At 43.5% G+C, this 23,994-nt stretch overlaps 1 long non-coding RNA gene and 1 other non-coding gene across 2 annotated transcripts in view; both read left to right on the forward strand.

Annotated features, from left to right (window-relative positions):
* LOC123575915 overlaps window positions 1–23,994 on the forward strand; it is a 69,031-nt gene that overhangs the window by 5,181 nt on the left and 39,856 nt on the right. Inside the window, exons 2-3 of the long non-coding RNA XR_006701083.1 lie at window positions 3,529–3,534; window positions 16,480–16,669. This is a non-coding gene — a long non-coding RNA (uncharacterized LOC123575915). The remainder of the gene's footprint in view (window positions 1–3,528; window positions 3,535–16,479; window positions 16,670–23,994) is intronic.
* On the forward strand, window positions 5,757–5,859 carry LOC123576258. Its single transcript, XR_006701275.1, has one exon. It is a non-coding gene; the product is annotated as a U6 spliceosomal RNA (small nuclear RNA).

Here is a 23,994-nt window from a genome sequence, read left to right on the forward strand (position 1 = left end):
TTATTTGGTTATTCTAATTTTGCATGTTAAATACAATTAAAGGAACTAAATATCGTCAGACTCCCATGAGTCTTGATTCAGACAAAACACACACTGAGTACCTAAGGTCTGTAGAATATGTTTGGTTTTACCAAACTATTACCAAAAATGATAGTAATTTTTTTAAAGATTTTATTATTTTTTAAGAAAACTTTTTTTTTTTTTTAATTTTTTTTTTCAACGTTTTATTTTTATTTTTGGGACACAGAGAGATAGAGCATGAACGGGGGAGGGGCAGAGAGAGAGGGAGACACAGAATCGGAAACAGGCTCCAGGCTCTGAGCCATCAGCCCAGAGCCCGACACGGGGCTCGAACTCACGGACCGCGAGATCGTGACCTGGCTGAAGTCGGACGCTTAACCGACTGCGCCACCCAGGCGCCCCAAGAAAACTTTTTAATGTTTATTTATTCTTGATAGATAGAGGATGAGCAGGGGAGAGCCAGAGAGAGAGGGAGACCCAGAATCTGAAGCAGACTCCAGGCTCTGAGCTGTCAGCCCAGAGCCCGACGCGGGGCTCAAACCCACAAACTGTGAGATCATGACCTGAGCCAAAGACGCTTAACTGACTGAGCCACCCAGACGCCCCTAAGATTTTATTTTTAAGTAACCTCTATACATGGGGCTCAAACCCACAACCCCCAGACCAAGACTCACATGCTCCACCGACTGAGCCAGCCAGGTGCCCCCCTTCAAAATAACAGTTACCTTCCTTCATATGCCACTTGATCAGGGCTCTTTTCCCCTTTACAGTTTTCTCATAACATGTGCTTTCTGTTAACCTCTCAGTGCCTTATAGTACAGGGCTTCGAGTCACATTAATTCTTGGGGTGCCTGGGTGGCTCAGTCAGTTAAGCATCCAACTTCGACTTAGGTCATGATCTCATGATTTGTGAGTTCAAGCCCCACATCGGACTCTGTGCTGACAGCTCAGAGTCTGGAACCTGCTTCATATTCTCTTTCTCTCTCTCTCTCTCTCTCTCTGTCTCTCTCTCTCTCTGCCACTCCCCTGCTCACACTCTGTCTCTCTTTCTCAAAAATAAATAAACGTCAAAAAAATTTAAAAAAGAAAAGTAAGGAGGTCAGCTCCACTTCTGGGCATAAACCCAAAAGAATTGAAAGCAGCTCATGAACAGGTAGTTATTTGTATACCCATGTTTCTTTAGCAGCCTTATTTGAAATAACCACAAGGTGGAAGCAACCCAAGTGTCCCTGGACAAATGGGTAAACAAAATGTGGTACAGAGATGCAGTGGAATATTACTCAACCTTAAACAGGAAGGAGGGAAATCCTTACACTTGCTACAACAGGAATGAACCATGAGGTTACCTTCCATTATGCTGAATGATAGAAGCCAGACACAAAAGGACAAACACTGTGTGATTCCATTTGTATGAGGGACCCAGAGGAGGCCACAGACAACAGAAAGTAGAATGGTGGGTGCCAGGGGCTGGGGGAGGGGAGAATGGGGGGCTTGTTGTTCAATGGAGATAGAGTTTCAGTTTCGCAAGACAAAAAAAGATCTGGAGGTAGATGGTGGTGATGGTTGCACAAATATGAATGTACTTGGTACCACTGAACTGTGTACTTAAAAATGGTTGTGAGGGGCGCCTGGGTGGCTCAGTCGGTTAAGCGTCTGACTTCGGCTCAGGTCATGATCTCGTGGTCCGTGAGTTCGAGCCCCGCGTCGGGCTCTGTGCTGACCACTCACAGCCTGGAGCCTGTTTTGGATTCTGTGTCTCCCTCTCTCTCTGACCCTGCCCATTCATGCTCTGTCTCTCTCTGTCTCAAAAATAAATAAACGTTGTAAAAGGGTTATGGTAGTAAATTTTTTGTTATGTGTATTTTATCGCAATTAAAAACAAGTAAGCGAAGGAACAGGGAAGAGTGAAGAGGGGTCACTTTTGCCTTGTTTCACACCAGGGAATTTCACACATGAGGGCCTGCCCAGGATCGTGGCCCCTGTGAGTGATGTGCACTCACTCCTTTCTTCCTGGGCCCCACCTCCAACCCACTGGCCACAAGAAGTCTTCCTGGAAATCAGAAATGGCTCCTTTTCTAGAAGAGCACTGCTTAAAGATGATGCTTAAAAATTGGTCATTCACTGGGTTCTTGTGTTGTGAGGACTGTTTTATTTTTGTTGTTGAAGGGAAGCGCAGGAACACGTGTTCGTTTTAGAGCCATCGGTGATAGCCACTGACCCCTTGCACTGCCCACTTCCCAACTTAAAGCTCTTTAGTTTGCAGTGAAAGTAGCAAGAAGGCAAACGTTAAGCCAGGCACTCGTCGCCCCCCCACCCCCTGCTGCCACCAGCTCTCCACCTCCAAGAAGGAAGGTTTACTCATTCCTGTAATTTACCTTTCATGTTTGCATTTCACCGTGTCCTCCCACGTTAGAATGTGAGCTGTCATGAGTGCAGAGACTTGTTTGTTTTACTGGCCAGTGTGTTCCAAATGCCTGGATCAATCAATAAGCATTTGAGAATGAATGACTTCTATCTCTACTCCCGATAGCTGATGGGGTATGAGAACTCAAGGCCTCATGTGGGGACTGGGGACTTGTCCTCACCCCCGCCCCCTTTGTCCAGCAAGCCAAAGCCCTCGGGTCCAAAGATCTCAGATAGGACTGAGGAGAAGGAGAGCTGGCCAGGAGGCCCCACTTAGGCATTAAGTCCAAAACTTCACCTAGCAGCCCTGGGAGAGGGAGCCAGAAACAGGGTTGGGAGGGAAGGGAAGGACTTTTACCTGTATAGCCTTCTGGGCCATTTGACTTTGCCATGTTCATGTACTGTGTTAATTTTTCCAAAAATATTATAGTTTTTTTTTAAATGCTTAACTATTAAAAATACTACGAAGCAAATTTTTAGGATATAAGATTCACCTTTGGTTGGAGCACCAGGGTGGCTCAGTCAGTTAATCAGACTCTTGATTTCCACTCAGGTCAGGATCTCATGGTTCATGAGTTTGAGCCCCACTATGCTAACAGTGTGGAGCCTGCTTGGGATCCTCTCTCTCCCTCTCTGCCCCTCCTCTGCTCACCCTCTGTCTCTCATTCTCACTCTCAAAATAAATAAATAGGCATTAAAAAAAAATTCACCTTTGGTTGGGACTTAAAAACAAGCCAGCCAGCCCAAAATTGAGTTGCTTATGTTAAGCCCCACATCACCAAACCGAGAATTAATTGAACTACAGTTTTGGCTCTCCCAGAAATGGAATCTTAAACCAGTCAGTCAGGAATCAGCAATAGTTAGGTGTCCTGCCTGAAGAGACTCCCTCCCGTCCCCAAAGAAAAGTAACCTTTCAGTAACCAACCCACTTTTTTGCCCAGTATAATTCCCTTATTCCTGTTCCCTTCTGCCTATAAAAGTCTTTCATTTTCAGCTAGGAGCTCCTTGGGGCTCCTATCTGTTAGATTGGGTGCTGTCTGATTGTGGTCGATTTTTGTTCCAAGTCTTAAAATGTTTAATATGCTTCAGTTTACTTTCAACAAGACTGAGGTAAGTTTTTCAGTTTTCAGAGAGTCTTTTCCTTTAGAATTAGAAATAACTGAAAGCCAGCTCACAGGAGTGCCCTTCTTCAACCTTGACCTTGCCTGTCTTACTCATCATGAAACCACTAGTGCCAGCATAGCACTGGCACAGAGCGAACTCTTAATAAATATTTGATGGATCAATCAATTGGTATCAAAAGAAGATGCAGGCTGCTTATGTTCCTCAAGTCCGCATTTCGCTAAGGAAAGGATATTTGTGTCCAGTGTGATACTGTGCTGAAATGTATACGTGATCTTTTTCCATGTCTGGCACAGAGCTCCTTTAAAAAGCCCTTGCAATTCCATAAGTGATAAGAGCATTAGCGAGGTGACTTTTGAAAGCACCTAAGGATGGAAACCGGTTGCCTTGAGAACCAACCATGTGCCTCAAGGATCAGAACTTAAATTTGCCTCCCCTGCCCTACACTAGGGGCGGGGGGAAGGGCTGGAGGTTGGATCTCACCAGTGGCCAGTGGTTTAATCAGTCAGGCCTATCCAGCGAGATCTCCACAAGATCCCAAAAGGACTGGTGTACAGAGCTTGTGGATGGGTCAACATGTTTTAGGGAGAGTGGCACCCCGGGAGAGGGCATGGGAGCTCTCCACCCTTTCCCCACGCTTTGCTCTATGCATCTCTTCTAGCTGGCTGTTCCTGAGTCATATCCTCTTTTGATAATAAACCAGTAATCTAGCAAGCGACATGTTCCTCTTCAGTTTTGTGAGCCGCTCTAACAAATTAATCAAGCCCAAGGAGGGGGCCATTAGAACCTCGGATCTACAGCTGGCTGGTCAGAAGCACAGGTGATAAATTGGGCTTATGATCAGCTTCTGAGGTTGAGGGGTGGTGAGACCATTCTTGCAGGACTGAGACCTCAACCTGTGGAATCTGATGCTTTCTCTGGGTAGATGGTGGCAGAATTGAGTTGAACTGTAGGACACCTAGCTGGTGTCCGGATACTTGTTGAACGATGTGGGGAGCCCCTCCCCCAACACACGCACATTAGGATTGGTACTAGAATCATTTTACACAGCAATCAGCAGAGTATATAATATTTATTGTTCATTAGTTGAGATGACGGATGAGAACCTTAGATTTTAAGTTGGGCCAAGATGCCCAGACTCTTAAAACTGGAGAAAGATGGAAGGTATCTGAGCAGTCAGGGAAGCCCAAAATGCTGGTTGATTTCCCTTAGAGCGTCTAGAATGGCCCACATGAAGGAAAGTCATATTTCGATCATGTCACGTTCATATTGAAGGAGCTGACCATGAAATGATCATTGGGACAGATTCTGTCTCTGGAGTCAATCCACCAACTGCAGATTTGGAGAACTGTAGCAGACCCCTGTCCGGGAATAACAACTGATGCTCCAAACCAAGAATATAAGTGATATGTGACAAGACCCTGACATTCTTTTTTTTTTTTTTTTTTGATATTTATTTATTTTTGAAAGAGAGAAAGTGTGTGTGTGCATGAGCAGGGGAGGGGCAGATTGAGGGAGACAGAGAATCCAAAGCAGGCTCTGCACTGACAGCAGAAAGCCCGCTGTGGGGCTTGAACTCACAAACCATGAGATCACGACCTGAGCTGAAATCAAGAGTTGGCTGCTCAAATGACTGAGCCACTCAGGTGCCCCAAGAACCTGACGTTCTTAAGAGAGGTGTAGGGACCTCCCCTCATAACTTGCTAAGAGGTGGCCGGACCAGTTTTTGACCTGGAACCATCGCCTCCTATGGGCTCTATTGGAAGAAGGGAGTGATCTGTCAGCCAGATCAGAGTGAACATTTCTTTGAAGAGCATGTTGGCTTGTGGGCGGGAGGGTGATTTTCCACTGCCACCCCCCAAACTCCAGGCAAGTAATGCCTAGAGTGCAGGGGTTGCCTGCCTGCAGAGGAGAAAGACCCAATACCAGGCCAAGCTGGAGAAGGTTCAGGGAGTGGCTGGGGTGGGGGTGGGGGGGCAGGAGTTGTGGGATGAAGAGGAGTTGGGGAATGGAGGAGGACTTTGCTTTTTCACTTTTACTCGCTGTTCTGCTTAATTTTGTTTTTAAAGATTTCATTAAGTAATCTCTACACCCGGCATGGGGCTGGGACTTACAACCCATGAGATCAGGAATTGCATGTTCCACCAACTGAGCCAGCCAGGCACCCCCTGGTTAATTTTTAATTGTTCAAAAGCTGGGTATATTTATTGGTTGTTTGGCAGCACATATACTAAAATCGGGACTATACGAAGAAGATTAATATAACCCCTACACAAGGATGACATAAAAATTTGTGAAGCAGATTTGATCATTATGAGTAATGTATAGAATCATTGAGTCATTATATTGTATACCTGAAATTAATACAACACTTCATATTAACTATACTTGAATAAAAAATAAAAAGACTGAGTATAGAGACAGCCCATGTTCCTGGATAGGAAAATATTATAAAGATATCAATTCTCAAATTATTTTATATTTTTAATGCAATTCTAATGAGAATTCCAATGGGTTTCTTTTTTGGCAGAGGGCTTACAAAGGATTTGAAAACTTGTTGGGAAGAATAAATTGGTGAGAATGATTTAGCAAATTAAAAAAAAAAAAGCTGTTTATACTTATATTTAATTTGTTTAAAAGCCACTTTGGCCCCTGTCTTAGGAGAGTGACTCTCAGGGATGTTAAATGCTTCCCCAGTTCTTCTTTTTTTTTTTTTTTTTTTGGCTTTTTAAGTTTCCGTTTTAATTCCAGTTAGTTAAGGGGCACCTGGCTGGGTCCAACAGTAAAGCATATGACTCTTGATCTCAGGGTCATGATTTCAAGTCCCACATTGGGCATAGAGCTTACTTAAAAGATATAACAATAATAATACTTTCAGTTAAAGTACAATATTGTATTTCAGGTATGCAGTATAACAAATGCTTCCCCAGTTCTCACGCGCCTAAAATCACCTAGAGATCTGGTTAATACTGCAAGCTCTGAATCAGCAGGTCTAGGGTGGAGCCTGAAATTGTGCATTTCCACCAACCTGCCAAGTATCCTTCTACTGCTGGCACACGGACCACACTTTGAGTAGCAAGGGTTAAGCAACTTGCCCAAGGCTACCCAAGCAGGACTGGAATTCTGATCTACTGTGTCCCAAAACAAGATGGGCTTACTTTTGCCTTTTTTTCAGTTTATGTTGACAATCCCTAGAAATCCGAACCTTACACATGGTCACAAGCCACCTGCATTGCCTGTTTTGCTGGCTGTTTCCATGTTGGTGTGGGGAAATGATGTGTTTTAAAACAATTACAAATGGTTCTGTTAAATCGCAGCCTTCAGTAGAATTATGTTTCCCCATAAGCAGTTATATAACCAGTTATGTAACAGCAGCGTGAGATAGTGCCCTTTGGCCTTTGCCAGGAGTTTGCTGGAAGAGAGCCCACCAGATTGTAAAGACATTCCTTACTCCTTTCTTAGACCCTGACCCTAACCCTGTCCCTGGGGCTGCCAAAGGGAACCCTACATTTCCCTCTGAGCAGTCCTCCTGGGCCACCCCAAGGGCTGGGCACTGCCCTTTGTGGTCCCTTGTGCCGGGCCATCACATCTAGCCCTCCTGACCTCCCTGAGTGGGAGAGTTCATTATACCCCTTTTACAAAGGAGGAAACTGAGGCTCCAACTCATTAAGTTTCTGCCTAAAGTCACACACTCAGAATTCAAAGATTTATCCGTCTGATGCCAGCGTCCCTGCTCATTACCACTTCACTATGCTGAAAATAATGCAGGTCCCCACTGGGGCAAATCTGGTAGGAAGACCCTGGAGACTTTTTGGTGGGTTTCAGTAGAGCAGCCCACAGCCCTGTTCTTTAACCTGCCTCTCCCCCTCTTGGAGAGAACTGTAGCTTTCTTAATTTCCCTATTAACTTCTCTTTCATTCATTCCACAAGGTGTAGAAGCCATGTTTCAGTCAGTTCAGTTCACCCTAGTTGATTCCACACCTTCCGGGGCAAGTCAGGGCTGGTTCATCAAGTCAAGGTTTTTTCCCTTTTCTTTCCCCACAGAAGCTCTTAACATTGCTGGCCCATTCTTGTCTTTCAAGTCTTTATTTCAATGTCATCTTTTTTTTTTTTAATTTTTATTTATTTTTTAAATTTTTTATTTATTTTAAATAAAAATAATTATTTTTATTTTAAATAAAAAATTTTATTTATTTTTAAAATTTTTTATTTATTGTAAGTAATCTCTATAACCAATGTGGGCCTCGAACTTATGACCCTGAGATCGAGAGTTGCGTGTTCTTCTGACTGAGCCAGACGGGTGCCCCTCAGTGTCACCTTCTTAGACCATTCCTGATCATGGGAAAACCACCCACCCATTCTCTACCAAACACTATTTTACTCACCTGTAAGTAATGGTCACCTGCTGGTATTTTTCTGGTTTGTTTTTATCATTTTTGTCTCCCCATCATCACTCCCATCGATGCTTGGCATTAATAGATGCTCAGTTAATACTTGTTAATCAGTAAGTAAAGTATCCCTGGGAGGAAGGTTCTGGTTCCTTTGCGGGAATGAGACAGGGAAGAGGAAGGGGGCAGGGAGGAGCAAGTCTCGAGTAAGAAGTCTTATTTCAATCTTATGCCCAAATAAGCACCCACCAACGCTTTGGTAACCCAGGTGTTGGGTTTGGGTCTTTCCAGGCTTCTGTGTTATGAAGAAATAAAACAGCTGCCTGTGGCTGTGGGGTCCTTTCCAGGGAAGGCTGGAAGACAATGGAAATCCTGAAAAGAGCAGCTGGGATGGGCTCAGGGAGCCGGAGCAAAGGTCTCCCGTCCTCCTTCAGATAACACAGTAGAGGAAGCTCTGAGGGAAAGTGAACGAGACTTCTCTGCTCACTCCCAACTCCCTGTCGCCCCATCCTCTCCTCCTCTCTGTTGTGACCCCTGGCCTCATCTCTGTTGAACTTCGTCCTATTTGGGGGTGGAATATTTTTCCAAATGTCCACAGCATTCCCACGGCTAAGATTTAAAAAGCGAATAAAGAGGCGAACTCAACACCTTTTGCACAAATTGCAAGCCAGTTTTCACCGTAACAGTACCTCAGCAGGAAATGTGATTTGATAGAAGGCTGAGGTTTGTTAATCTTTTGGATTCCTTGTTTTTGTTTCTTTGTTTTTTGTTTGTTTTTTTTAAATTTGCTTCCTAAACTGAAAATGGGCACCACCTAGGGGTCCCGGATGCACTCAGAATGATACTGAGGCCGGCCGGGCCTGACCCAATAGACAGGGGGCTCAAACTAGCACTTTTCTTCCACCCTTGGTGAGCAGAGAAAAGTATCAGATGCAAATTCTCCCTCACCAGTATCGATTGTACTTTTTCTTGCCAAAGGCCATCATTCAGTTCACTCCTGAGTTCCCCTGTACCATCCTCCCTTCTGTTATGCTTGGATTCCATTCCCCAGTCCTGGTGCTCAGCCAGGGGGATTACTCCATCACAGATGCGTGGGTGCAGAGGCCGAGCCCTCTGTGACGGTGAGCAGGGACCCCCACTTATCATAATGGATTACAAGGAAAGGGCGCTGTGCAGTAAAGAATTAACCTTGCCCAAAGAGAGATCTCGTCTTTGCCCTCAGCCAGGAGGTGATCTCTAAACACTGAGAATGTCCTCCCTGATAAGAGTGATTTTGTTTACTTGGATCCTTGGGCCGTGCCAGATGGTCTAACAATGTGATTTGTGTGGGGGTGTTGGTCATGCAGTATCAGCTCAATCCTTGGATACACTGGAGACTGAGGTCAGCCATGTGGGCAACTGACCATGTCCTCACGATCAGAGCCCAATTAAAATTAACTCTACACCATGGCTTGAGTAAACTTTCCTGGTTGGTAGTAGTCCATGCATATTGCCACACATTGTTTCCAAGAGTTGACACTGTCCATGACCTCACTGGGAGAGGACAGCTGGAGGCTTTGTGTGTGGAACTCTCCTGGACCCTCTGTGTCTCTTCCCTTGGCTGATTTTAATCTGTATCCTTTCGCTTAATAAATCATAGCAGCGAGTATACTAGGTTTCAGCAAGTTCTGAGAGTCCTTCTAGTGAATTCTTGAACTTAGGGTGGTTGTGGGAATCCTTGGACTTGCCAGTGGTGTCAGAAGTGAGGGTAGTCTTGGGGACTGTACCCTAACTTTACAGGCACTCAGTAGGGACCCAAACGTGTGATCCCTAGTCCTAAATTCTCCACTTACAGGCTGGACAAGCCACTTCATCTCCTTGAACCTCCTTTTTGTCACCACTCAATGCGGAGGGTGTTGTCTGTGTGCCTCCCAGAGGAGGCTGCTGTGGATATTGAGATGGAAGAGACATGACTGGGAAGCTGTCCAGTTCCGTGCCAATGTACCACTGGCACAAATGTGTTGAGTGTCCTCGCTTGTCTAGGCAGATTTGATAATGATGATGATGACAGTGAGGATCCCACTCCTACAGTCTGACTGACCTTTTCTGTCTGGACAGGGAAGAAAGGGGGGTTGGGGTTGAAGAGCAAGTACCTGGAGTCTAAGTGGAAGCCATTTCTCTGAAATAAGGTCTTAGGAGCCACTTACCTGGTAGGAGAATGAAAGCCCTGTGCATGTCACAAGACACGAATTTAAGCTACAGTGCACCTGTCATCAGGACAAAACCTCAAAATCTTGACAAACTACTCTGTGGCGAGGCTGTGAGGAAGTAGGCTTTCACACACGGTGGTGGGAATACAAAATGGTACATCCCCTGATGAAGGGAATTGAGCGGTATCTCACAAAAGTACACAGTATTTACCTTTGACCTAGAAATAGCACTTCTGGTATTATCCTGAATTACACTTCTCTCTCTGTCCCTCTCCCCCTCTCTGTCCCTCCCTCCTTCTCTCTCTCTCTCTCTCTCTCTCTCTCTCTCTCTCTCTCGATATCACTATAGATAAGCTCTATCTATACAGCACTGATGGGTAAATAGGATCTTGCCAAGTTCAGGGAGACTTCATTTTTTTTTTTTTTTACAAGAAATAGGTTGGTAGGTGGGTAGATAGATTGATATTCTTTATACCTTTTATCTAGATTCAACCGATTGTTAACTTTTTATTTATTTATTTTAAGGGTTTTTTTTAATGTTTATTTATTTTTGAGAGAGAGATTGATAGAGTGTGAGCAGGGGAGGGGCAGAGAGAGAGAGAGAGACAGAATCTGAAGCAGGCTTCAGGCTCCGAGCTGTCAGCGCAGAGCCTGACGCGGGGCTCGAACTCACGGACCGTGAGATCATGACCTGAGCTGAAGTCAGACACTCAACTGACTGAGCCACCCAGGTGCCCCAACATTTTTATTTTTATGTCACAATTGTTCATGAACACTCTCTCCATATATGTATGTATATGTGTCTGGATATACATGTATATATATGTATATTTATGTGTCTGTCTAATAAAAGAGACATTTTTGCTGAATCACTAAGACTACTAATATGTACCCTTTACACCTAAGTAATTCAGAATATACTAACAACAAAAACATTCTCTTATATAATCTCAGAAAAATCATCTAATTCAAGAAATTAGTATTAATACAATACTGTTTTTTTTGTTTGGTTTTGTTTGTTTTATTTTATTTTATTTTATTTTTTTTTTTCAACGTTTATTTATTTTTGGGACAGAGAGAGACAGAGCATGAATGGGGGAGGGGCAGAGAGAGAGGGAGACACAGAATCGGAAACAGGCTCCAGGCTCTGAGCCATCAGCCCAGAGCCTGACGCGGGGCTCGAACTCACGGACCGTGAGATCGTGACCTGGCTGAAGTCAGACGCTTAACCGACTGCGCCACCCAGGCGCCCCTGTTTGTTTTATTTTAGAGAGAGAGAGAGAGAGCACTCAAGGTGGGAAGGGGGCAGAGGGAGAGAGAGAGAGAATCACAAGACAGCATGGAGCCTGTTGTGGGCTCAATCCCATGACCCTGGGATCATAACCTGAGTTGAAATCAAGAGTTGGATGCTTAACTGACTGAGCCACCCAAACCTTTTCCACCCAAACATGGAAAATATATTAAACAATAGTATTGTAGGGGCATCTAGGTGGCTCAGTCAGTTAAGCATCTGACTCATTGCGGCTCAGGTCATGATTTCAGTTTGTGGGTTCGAGCCCTGAATCGGCCTCCATGCTGACAGCATGGAGTCTGCTTCAGATTCTATCTCTCTCACTGTCTCTGCCCCTCCCGTGTTCACACACTCTCTCTCTCAAAAGAAATAAATAAACTTTTAAAAAATTTTTAGATAAATAAATATATATATATATTTTTTTTTTCCATGTTCATATTTTGCCAGTTGTCCCAATAATATCGTTTATAAACCTTTGTTTTCAAGCTTGGCTCCAGTCCTGGATTAATCAAGACATTTAATTGTCAAATCTCTTGAATCTCCTATAATCTGGAAGCATTCCTCTGCCTTACTTTGTCATGACATGTACGTTTTTTAGAGGACAAGTGCCTAGTTGTATAGAGGGCCCCTTAATTGGGGCTTATCTGATTGCATCTTTGAGATTATTCTGGTTACACATTTTGGGTCTGGAGTATTGTGATCTCAGTGTGTCCTATTATTATTGTTTGAATGTTGGACACTTGCTCTGTGGTCAACATTATAATATCTGGGATAGTTCTCCACTATAAAGGTGTTTTTTCCTCTCTATAGTTAATGCCTCACCTGTGGGGAGCCACTTAGAGCCTTAGTTAATATCGTGCTCCAGTCCATCTCACCCAAAAGAATCAATGAACTCAGACCTTGCAAAGAAAATGGATTCTCCCTGAACTTGACAAGATCCTAAAAATTTACCCATCAGTGCTCTATCTATTTTCAGGGGAAACAGGGCACCCTCAAGCTCAGGAGCCTTTAACTGGTGTCCCAGGAGTCTTTAACTGGTGTCCCAAGGGGTCCTTGGATAGAACTCAGGAGGCCTTACACTTGGCTGGGAAAGCAGTTAGGTTGATATTTCCACCAACCTCGAAGTAAAATTCATTAGGCTTTTAAATTATGAAGAGACAGCAAACCATAGCAGTGCCAGTGTCTATGTCACCCATGGAAATTCCAGATGTTTTTGTATCACATTACAACTGATATGGAATATTATTTACGCCATCATTCCTTTGAAATCCTAAGTTATTAGACTCATCACTAGATCTTGTCATTCTATGTATTAATAAAGAAGCACATGTATTACATATCAAATTTTAAATACATTTTGATGCTAGGATTTCAACAGTGTTTCCTTTGTCAGCCTGTGCACTTGACTTTCTGCACTTGTCTTAATGCATTAATGCATTCAGGCTGTCATAACAAAGTACTAGAGGCTGGGTATTTATAAACAACAGACATTAATTTCTCACAGTCCTGGAGGCTGCAAGACAGATCAGGAGGCCGGCCTGGTAGTGTTCTAGTGAGCTGCAGACTGCTGCTTCCGGCTGCGTCCCCATATGTGGAAGGGGCAGGGAGCTCTGTGGGGTCTGTTTTAGAAGAGCACTAATCCCACTCGTGGGGCTCCACTTTCCCGACTGAGCACCGCCCCAGAGACCTCACGTCCTAATTATCACCACACTGGGCGTTAGGGATTCAACATGTGAATTTGTGAGGGACCAAACACTCAGACCACAGCAGCACCTAGGGACATTATCCTGAGCAGGAGCCCATGGCACAAAAAAGGTTAATGACCCCTGCCTCTGTCCTCTCTTCTCTCTAGCTGGTCCTCCTTACCTCTCCAGAATCACCTTTTGAAAACACCAACTTTCCTGGTTTTCCTCTGTGGCCCTCGAGCATTTGCTGCTTTGGGCACCAGAGTCAAAGGAACTGCTTGGAGGTTTGCCACGATCTGGTCTCGGGTTTTTCATCTGCTGCTCCCACTAATCTGGCCTCACCCAGACACCCCTTTGTGCCGTTGCTCATGACATGGCCTGCCGTGTGTCTTCTCTTCTGCTTCAAAAAGAAAACCTGCTGCCCTTCCAGACTTGGTCTTTCTTGAGATGATCCCTGTACCCCAGCCCAAATCAGTCCTTCCCTTTCTGTTCGTTCAGTGCTTCATTTATTTGCCTTCATAACCCTGATCAGCACCCGCAGGTTTTTGAACTTTACCTGTCTCTCTACTGTCTTTCCTACAGGATGGGAAGCCCCTTAGGGACATCCTTCATCCTGGCAGCTGCTAACCCTATGCTGGAGCACTACACATGGTTGTAAGTTAGGTTTGTGCGGTTGAACAGATACAGATCCCCACTTTGCAGTAAGAATAGGCAGGCCCAGGTGAGAAGCCCCAGGCTTTTGGAGAACCCAAGATTCCTGGGCCCTGAGCTGGAGTTCCCAATCCACTATAGAGCGCTGGGTGTCTGGCCAGTTTCACCACGTTATGACCTAGAATTTCTCTTAACAACCAGAACTTGTGTTGTCTTACTGCATCGAGGAAATAATCTTTCTGAGACAGGTTTAATGGAAAGATAAATATGTCAGCAAGAATTAGACCCACCATTTTCTGTTTGGATGTAACATTTATATGTGAAATGATTCCTAAAGCTCCTGAATTTCTTCTTCCCAAGAGCTCCACTGGCTCTTTCTAATTTTAACATATAAAAAATTCTAAATATTCAGAAAAGTACAGAGAATGATTTAGTGAACCCATCACCTACATTGAACAATTACCATTTTGCCACTTTTTGCTTCATGCTTTGTCTTATATAATTTATTGAAGCATTTTATTTATTTTTAAAAAATGTTTGGTTATTTATTTTGAGAGAGAGACAAAGGGTGAGCAGGGGAGAGGCAGAGAGAGAGAGAGAGAGAGAGAGAGAGAGAGAGAATCCCAAGCAGGCTTTGTGCTGTGAGCACAGAGCTGGACGCAGGGCTCAGTCCCACAAACCATGAGATCCTGACCTGAGCTGAAATCAAGAGCCGGATACTTAACCAACTGAGCCACCCAGGCGCCCCTCCTGAAGCATGTTAAAGTCAGTTACAAACATCACAGCAGCTCAACCTTAAGGGACAGTGTCTTCCAGAATAATTCCTTCGTCGCCATAAGAAAATTAATTCCTTAGCATCTTCTTCCACTTAGCCCACATTCAAATTTCTCCAGTTGTCCTTAAAAAAACTTTAGTACAGTTGGTTTGTTAGAATTAGCATAGAACAACTCCCAGTTTTTTGTTTGTTTCATATCCTTGTCTTATTGAGAAAACCAAATCAGTTACTCTGCCATTCTGAATCTGGCTGGTTTCTTCCTCATGTGGTCATTTAACTTGTCCTCTACACTTCCTGTCACCTGGCATTTAAATCTAGAATCCTGCTTAGACTTAACAAAAATATTAAATATTTTTAGTAAGAATATTTAAAAGTGATGTTGTGGGCTTCACCAGGTTGCTTAGAATATCTGGCTGCCCTATTACTAATGATGCTAGGATCTGGTGAGTTCTGGCAGCATGATCGCTTGTGTAGAATTGTGTTTCTCAGAGCGCCTGGGTGCCTCTTAGTTCGTGAGTTCAAGCCCTGCATCGGGCTCTGCTCTCAGCACAGAGCCTGCTTCAGATCCTCTGTCCTACCCCCTCTCTCTCTGCCCTTCACCCACTCTTTCTCATTCACTCTCAAAAATAAATAACATTAAAAAAAATTGCATTTCCCCCTGTCAACCAGCAAGTAATCTCTGGCATGACACTTGGTACCCTGTTTGCCATCAGTCTGTCACCTAAAGGGTGTGTCATCTGCTGATGGATATTGCTTGAGTCAGTTTTTTCATTAGAGTTTGCACAATGGGGATTTTATATCATGACTTTTGTACATTTATTAACCGGTTTCCAGGGCGCCTGGGTGGCTCAGTCAGTTGAGCGTCCGACTTTGGCTCAGGTCATGATCTCGCGGTCTGTGGGTTTGAGCCCCGCGTCGGGCTCTGCGCTGACAGCTCGGAGCCTGGAGCCTGCTTCGGATGCTGTGTCTCCCTCTCTCTCTGCCCCTCCCCCGCTCGTGCTCTGTCTCTCTCTGTCTGTCAAAAGTAAACATTAAAAAATTTTTTTTTTGGGGCGCCTGGGTGGCGCAGTCGGTTAAGCGTCCGACTTCAGCCAGGTCACGATCTCGCGGTCCGTGAGTTCGAGCCCCGCGTCGGGCTCTGGGCTGATGGCTCAGAGCCTGGAGCCTGTTTCTGATTCTGTGTCTCCCTCTTTCTCTGCCCCTCCCCCGTTCATGCTCTGTCTCTCTCTGTCCCAAAAATAAATAAACGTTGAAAAAAAATTAAAAAAAAAAAAAAAAATTTTTTTTTTAATTAACCGGTTTCCTTCTGTAAAAAGCAGAGACTTTTCTCATCCCTCAGGCCCATTTGGTCATCCTGAAATACAGTTTCTGTAGGAAAGGTAAAATAAATGTCCACATATTTCTCTTTAATGATCCATTTTCCAAGTAAGGAGTTATAGCGCTGGCTACCATCAGTGGTGGCAAATGCATTGTTTTAGGGGAAGGAACTTTCTCTTTTGGTTGAATATTACAATGAGTTTATGATTTGGGGGTTTTTTGATGGGGGAGAGTTTTTAGGTCTCATTCTAGAGTCTCAATAAAAATAAGTTTGTTTCTTTTGTTTTGTTTTTTACCTTGTTGCCTGATACTGATCGGTTTTTTCTGTTTTACCCATATGGTGATATGAGACAATTTCATTGCTTGCAACTGGTCAGCAGTACATTTTATGCTTTCCATTTACTACACTTTAATTATAAATCCCCTTGGGCTGAGCACCTAATGTTGCTACCAATACTTCTTATGATAGTTAACTTTATGTGTCAGCTTGAGTAGGCCATGCCGGCCGGGGGGGGGGGGGGGGCGGTGCAGACATGTTGTCAAACTTCATTCTGACCATCTGTAAGGCTGTTCTTTTCTTGTGAGAATAACATTTGAATGTGTAAACTGAGTAAAGCAAATTGTCCTCCCGGTATAGGTGGGACTCATGCAATCAACTGAAGACGTAAATAGAATAAAAAGATTGAATAAGAGGGAACGTCTCCTGCCTGACCCTTCGAATCAGAACATCCGTCTCTTCCTATCCTCTGACTGGAACTTCGATGAGTTCTCCTGGTTCTCCAGCTTGCCAGCTGCAGATTTTGGGACTTCTCAGCCTCCATAATCAGGTGAGCTGATTCTGTATTTTATACAGGTATACACATATGCACACACACAGGCGTATGTGCATCTTGTTGGTTCTGTTTCTCCGAAGAACCCTGACTATGCGCTTTGCTACCAGATGTACCTTCTCATGCGTGCTTCTTTGTGTCCCTGAGTAAACATGGACTCGCTGCCCGCTGGGCAGGCACACACTTAATGTCTCTGTGTTCTGAGACACTTCCCTCCAGACTGAATGAACTCGGTCATACAACTGCAGCTGTGTGAGAGTGTGTGATTCCTCCCATTTTCTTTGACACTTGATTTTTATTTTTTCAAGTTTGTAACATTTTCTTTCTGCCCAGCAGCCCCACTGGCTTCCTTCAGCAGTAAGTCCACACATATCACAGGGTCCTCCCGTGTCCCATGTCCTGCCTTCCCGCCGGCCAGCTCTTTGCCCCATCTCTTACTCAAGAACCACGCTCTCCGGCTTCTAGCCAAGTGGGCCTCGTGCTGTTCTTCTGCTACACCATCGCCGTCCCACCTCAAACCCTTCCCTTGGCTGCTTGCTCTGCCTGGACGCCCTATCACTTCTCCTCGAAGATGTCTGTGATACTGTGATGTCCAATAAATACATATTTGGTCTTTGTCCCCATCTATAGCCCAGAGCTCCAAAAACCCTTGGAATTTGCGAAGTGACGATAGCGATAAAGTGTCTTGATACTCATAACAAACCCCTCTCAGCCGCACATGCGTTTATATCAACCAGGTAACTTTTGGAAAGCGTCTAAGGATCAGGGCCAGTTACCAGGGAAATAGAGGTTGAATAGAGGTTGAAAATGTCAGCCCTGACCCCTGACCTTTGAGGAAGGGAGAGAGAATACAGGTTGAATCGGTTACCATTGGCCAGTGATTTCATCAATCCTGCCTATGTAACGAAACCTCCGTAAAAAGCCAAAAGGACGGGGTTCGGAGAACTTCCGGGTTGGTGAATAAGGGGAGGTGCTAGGAGAGTGGAGTTCTCAGGTCATGGAAGCTCCACACCCTTTCCCACGTACCTTGCCCTACACATCTCTTCCATCTGATGGTTCCTGAGTTGTACCCTCTTATAAGAAACCGATAATTGGTGAGTAAAATGTTCCTCTGAGCTAGTTCTGTGAGCCTCTGTAGCAAGTTAATTCAACCCAAGGGGGGGTCGTGGGATGCTCCAATTTATGGCAGGTCACCAGAAGCACAGGTAACAACTTGGACTTGTAATCGGCATCCGAAGGGGCAGGGGTGGGGGAGAGTATAGTGGGACTGAGCCCTTAACCTGTGGGACGTGACACAGTCTGCAGGTAGATGGTGTTAAGAGTGAGCTAACTGCCTGTGGTGTTGGAGAAAACACATAGTGGAATTTCATTCCCTTATCTTTGCCTCTGGAAGTGAGCGTAAGTTTACCTGATTTCTGTTCACTCATATTTACCTTCTGCTCTGGGTTTTTTATATAACCACTGCTTCAATCAGTTGTAGTCATTATTCTTATTTATTTATTTATTTATTTAATTTATTTTTTGCCCTTACAGTGTATGTATTAGATTAAGAGAACATCTTTCCTGGCTATAATCATTTCTAAGTATTCTCTTCCTTTTAATTGCAGTAAAATATACATAACATAAATTTACCATTTTGAAGTGTACACTTCAGTGGCATTAAATCCATTCACATTGTTATGTAACCATCACTGCCATCCGTCTCCAGAACTTTCTCATCATTCTAAACCAAAACTGTATACCCATTACACAAGAACTCCCCATTCCCCTCCCCCAGTCCCTGGGGTACCCACCCTTCTACTTTCTGCCTCTGTGAATCTGGCTTCTCTGGGCATCTCCTGTAAGTGGAATCATACGGTATTTGTCTTTTTATGACTGGCTGATTTCACTTAGCGTAAGGTCCATCCATGTTGTAGCACGTGTCAGAACTTCCTTCCTCTTAAAGATGGAATAATAGGGGCCCCTGGGTGGCTCAGTTGGTTAAGCGGCCGACTTCGGCTCAGGTTATGATCTCGCGTTCCGTGAGTTCGAGCCCCGCGTCGGGCTCTGTGCTGACAGCTCAGAGCCTGGAGCCTGTTTCAGATTCTGTGTCTCCCTCTCTCTGACTCTCCCCCGTTCATGCTCTGTCTCTCTCTGTCTCAAAAATAAACATTAAAAAAATTTAAAAAAAAGACTGAATAATATTCATGTGTATACGTATATACCACACTTTGTTTATCCATTCACCATCAGTGCATTATTGGTTTTGATGCTCCCTTAGACCCATGGCAATTCCTTCAGGTTGGTTCTGAGTTTTCATGACAGGACACCACTGCTCTTTGATCTTGCTTTCTGTGGTAGAAATGTCCCCCCTCTCCTACATTCCCTGTTTGGTCTTTCTCAAAGAATCCTGGGTTCCTCTTCATTGGGAATGGCATTTAGCCATCAAAATGTGGGTCTGTGTACTACATGTGTCTTAATTTTCCTACTAGAATCTATTCCTTGAAGAGAGCGGCCACATCTCACTCACCTTTGTTTTATGACAGTACCTTGCCCATAACAGGTACGAAATCAATTTTTACTCCTTTAGATTCAAAAAATACCTTCACATTTGATCATAGATTGAATACCTCATGACTATAAATGTTTACAATTACCAAATTCAGGGGCTGGCACATGAATTCAACTACCCAGACAATTACAAATGTGGTCTACTTTTATATATTTATTTTAATAGCCCCATGTTAGGTGTAGAGACTACTTTAAAAAATAAAGTCTTGGGGCGCATGGGTGGCTCAGTCGGTTGAGCATCCGACTTTGGCTCAGGTCATGATCTCACAGCTCATGAGTTCGAGCCCCACGTTGGGCTCTCTGCTGACAGCTCAGAGCCTGGAGCCTGCTTCGGAATCTGTGTCTCCCTCTCTCTCTCTGTCCCTAACCCACTCGCATTCTGTCTCTGCTTCTCTCAAAAATAAATAAACATTAAAAAAATTTTTTTTAAATAAAAAAAAATAATAAAGTCTTTAGGGGAGGCTGGGTGGTGCAGTCAGTTGGGCATCCGACTCTTGATTTCGGCTCAGGTTGTAATCTCATGGTCATGAATTCGAGCTCAGCACAGAGCCCGCTTGAGATTCTCTCTCGCTCTCTGCCCGTTCCCTACTTGCTCTCTTTTTAAAAATAAAAAAATTTGGGGCACTGGGTGGCTCAGTTGGTTGAGCGGCCGACTTCGGCTCAGGTCATGATCTCGCAGTCTGTGGGTTCGAGCCCTGTGTCAGGCTCTGTGCTGACAGCTCAGAGCCTGGAGCCTGCTTCAGATTCTGTGTCTCCCTCTCTCTCTGACCCTCCCCCATTCGTGCTCTGTCTCTCTCTGTCTCAAAAATAAATAAATGTTTAAAAAAAATAAAAATTAAAATAAAAAATTAAAAAATTAAAATCTTAAACAATTGCCAAATTGAAATCGTGGACTGAAAAAAATATTTTTATAATGATACTCAGTTTTTAATGTCTGCAGATGTATCTAGGCACTAATATGACTAAAGAATAAAAGTGAAAGAATTGTATCAATTATAAACCACAGGAATGGATATCATGCATGATTAGTTTTGTCATTTTGTCACCATATAACTGATGTTTGAAATAAAATCATGTTCCTGTATTGTTCATTGTTGTGAACAAATCACCCCACGTATAGTGTCTTTACATAGCAATAATCATTTATTTTCTCTGATCATTTCTATGGCTGTAGATTTCAGAAGTGGTATGGTTCAGTAGTGCTAGCTTAAGGCTACTCCTGAGGTTGTAGTTAGACATTGGCTGGGCTGCTATTATCTGAAGGCTCAACTGGGGCTGAAGGATGTGCCCGGGTCATGGCTCCCTCACTTGCCTGCAGGTTGGTGGGAGGCTTCAGTTACTCCCTGCATGAGCCTTTCCATGGGGCTGCTTGAGCATCCTCATAGGATGTCAACTGCTTCCCTCAGTGTGAGTGATCCAGGAGAGCCACCATGTCTGTTATGACCCAGCCTTGGAAGCTACACACCACCACTTTTCACAGCATCCTACTGGTCCCACAGGCCAACCCAGGTTCAGGCTAGGAGGGTGGACACCTGTGCAAGGGTGTGGACACCAGGAGGCAGGGGTCAATAGTGAACATCTTAGAGGCTGGCTACCAGTTTCATGTTCATATTATATAAACCTTACCAGACTTAAATTACATTTCTGATGATAACTTCAGAACTGCTTAAAAAATAAAATAAAATTTAGCTTAATTCAAAGATATTTGAGAAGAAACATAACAGGAGATTTTATCAGAAATTTCCATTCTCAGGGCTCCTGGATGGCTCAGTCAGTTAAGCGTCTGACTTCAGCTCAGGCTCAGGTCATGATCTCACAGTTTGAGAGTTTGAGCCCTGCATCAGGCTCTCTGTTGTCAGCACAGCACCCACTTCAGATCCTCTGCCCCCCTCTCTCTCTGCCCCTCCCTGGCTCACGCACATGTACACACGCTCTCTTTAAAAAATAGACATTAAATTTTTTTTTCCATTCTCTTTTGTTGTGCACAAAACTACATTTGAAATTTTCATTAGACTCAGGATTCAGGAAAGCTAACAGAAGTGAAGCTGCCTCTTCCCAATGAACATATGTATCATATCATATGTGTATTTTATGTCTCATTTGAGATATACATCCCATAAAGACTGACTGGCTGTTAAGAATCACAGCTAAACTAAAAAAATAAATAAATAAATAAAAGAATCACGGCTAAACTCAATTTGAAAAGTCTTTCTGCCAGTGTTATGAAAAGAGATGTTAAGGATATTATTTTTTACTATAAGCGTAATTATTTTTTCACCTCTATAAACACTTTTATATACTAAAAGTAGATTATATTTGGGGCACCTGGGTGGCTCAGTCGGCTAAGCATCAGACTTCGACTCAGGTCATGATCTAGCAGTTTGTGTGTTTGAGCCCCATGTCAGGCTCTGTGCTGACAGCTCAGAGCCTAGAGCCTACTTTGGATTCTGTGTCTCCCTCTCTTTCTGACTCTTCCCGGCTCACACTCTGTCTCTCTCAAAAATAAACATTAAAATAAATAATAAAAGTAGACCACATTTGTAATTGTTTGGGTAGTTAAATGAAATTATAGAGCTTCTATTCCCTAGAAGATCTTGAGTCTTTGGAAGCACTTAGACCAATGGTTGCAGAGTCCAGTCTGCAGTTTGTAGGACAGATTCCATGGATCTACATTTGCTTGCATTTTTTTATGCCAAGATCAGAGTAGTCTCTTACACATTTCTACCCAAACTCAAATAATTGATGACCCCCCACTGGGGACAGTTATGAAGAGGCCTCGTACTGCAAGATCAGGCCACTTTAAAGCACCCCCCTAGGGGCGCCTGGGTGGCTCAGTCAGTTAAGCATCCAACTTTGGCTTAGGTCATGATTTCACAGTTCATGAGTTTGAGCCCTGCTTCAGGCTCTGTGCTGACCGCTTGGAACCTGGAGCTTGCTTCAGATTCTGTGTCTCCTGTTCTCTCTGCCCCTCCCCCACTCACGCTCTGTCTTCCCCTCCCCCAAATAAATAAACATTTAAAAAAATTATAAGTAAATAAAGTGCCCCCTAGTCTCGGGGAATTTGTTTAGTCAAATCTGACAGTAGCCTCAGCCATCACTCTTAATGTAGGATCACTTCCAACATACATTTATGTATAACTTACATGAACTTAATTATATATGCATATTGGGGGCAGGGGCAAAGATAGAAAGAATGAAAGAATATAAATTTACATCATGAAGGAGATTTTTGCCTACTATTCCCATCAATAAGTCTATGCCCTGGAGTAGAAGGGAGATTGGAGATTTGAATCAAATATTTCTTCACATGCTCTCAGTTTCTGGGTAACTCTCATTGTGTGAGCATTTCACACTGTGTGTATGATTCTACTATTTTAAGTACATATTTTTTTTAAAAAGTTACTAAGGTATAATTGGCATATAACATTATATTTGTTTCAGGTATACGACATAATGATTCCATACTTGTATATATTGTGAAATGATCACTACATTTCTACTTCACATCTCTCACCAAATGTGGTTATAATTTTTTTTCTTTTCTTTCTTATGATGAAGACTTTAAAGCTCTACTCTCTTAGCAACTTTCAAATACGAAACACAGTATTATTAACTACAGTCACCATGTGGCACCTTACATCTCCAGGACATATTTATTTTATAGCTGGAAGATTGTACCTTTTGTCCTTCTTCACCCATTCCTCCCCTGACCCACCTGTCCCCCCCCAGCATCCACAATCTGTTCTCTGTATCTATAAGCTTGGTTTTTTGTTTGTTTTGTTTTTTAGATTCCACATATATATGGATTTTTTAAAGTTTTATTTATTTAAGTAATCTCTACACATAGAGCTCGAACTCATGACCCCGAGATCAAGAGTTGCATGCTTTTCTGACTGAGCCAGCCAAGTAACCCTACACATAAATGGGTTACATGGTGAGATTATATGGTTATTTGTCCTCTGTCTGATTTATTTCTCTTAGCTTAATGCCCTCAAGGTCCATCCATGTTGTCACAGATAGCAAGATTTCATTGTATACCACATCCTGTTTATCCAGTCATCCATCAATGGACACTTAGGTTGTTTCCACGTCTTGACTATTGTAAATAATGCTGCAGCGAATGAACGTGGGAATGCATATATTTTTTCAAATTAATGTGTTTATTTTCTTAGAATAAATACCCAGAAGTGGAATCACATGATATATTAGTTTTATTTTTAAATTTTTAAAAAATATTTATTTATTTTTGGGAGAGTGCAAGTGGAGGAGGGGCAGAGAAAGGGGGACAGAGGATCCGAAGCAGGCTCTGTGCTGACAAGCTGACAGCAGTGAGCCCCATGTGGGGATCAAGCCCACAAACCACGAGATCATGACCTGAGCCAAAGTTGGATGCTCAACCAACTGAACCACCTAAGTGCCCCTATTTTTTAATTTTTTTAAAGTAAGCTCTACATCCAATGTGGGGCTTGAACTCACAACCCCAAGATCAAGAGCTGCATGCTCTACTGACTGAGCCCAGCACCCCTCTATTTTTGATTTTTTGAGGAACTGCCATACTGTTTTCCACCATAGCTGCACCAGCTTGCATTCCTAACAACAGTATACAAGGGTACCCTTTTCTCTACATCCTCACCAACAATTGTTATTTCTTGTCTTTTTGATATTAGCCATCCTGACAGGTGCAAGGTGATATCTCATTGTGATTTTGATTTGCATTTCCCTGACGATGAATGATGTTGAACATCTTTTCATGTGTCTGTTGGCCATCTGGA

The sequence above is a fragment of the Leopardus geoffroyi genome, chromosome C2, assembly GCF_018350155.1.
Source record: "Leopardus geoffroyi isolate Oge1 chromosome C2, O.geoffroyi_Oge1_pat1.0, whole genome shotgun sequence".
NCBI lineage: Eukaryota > Metazoa > Chordata > Mammalia > Carnivora > Felidae > Leopardus > Leopardus geoffroyi.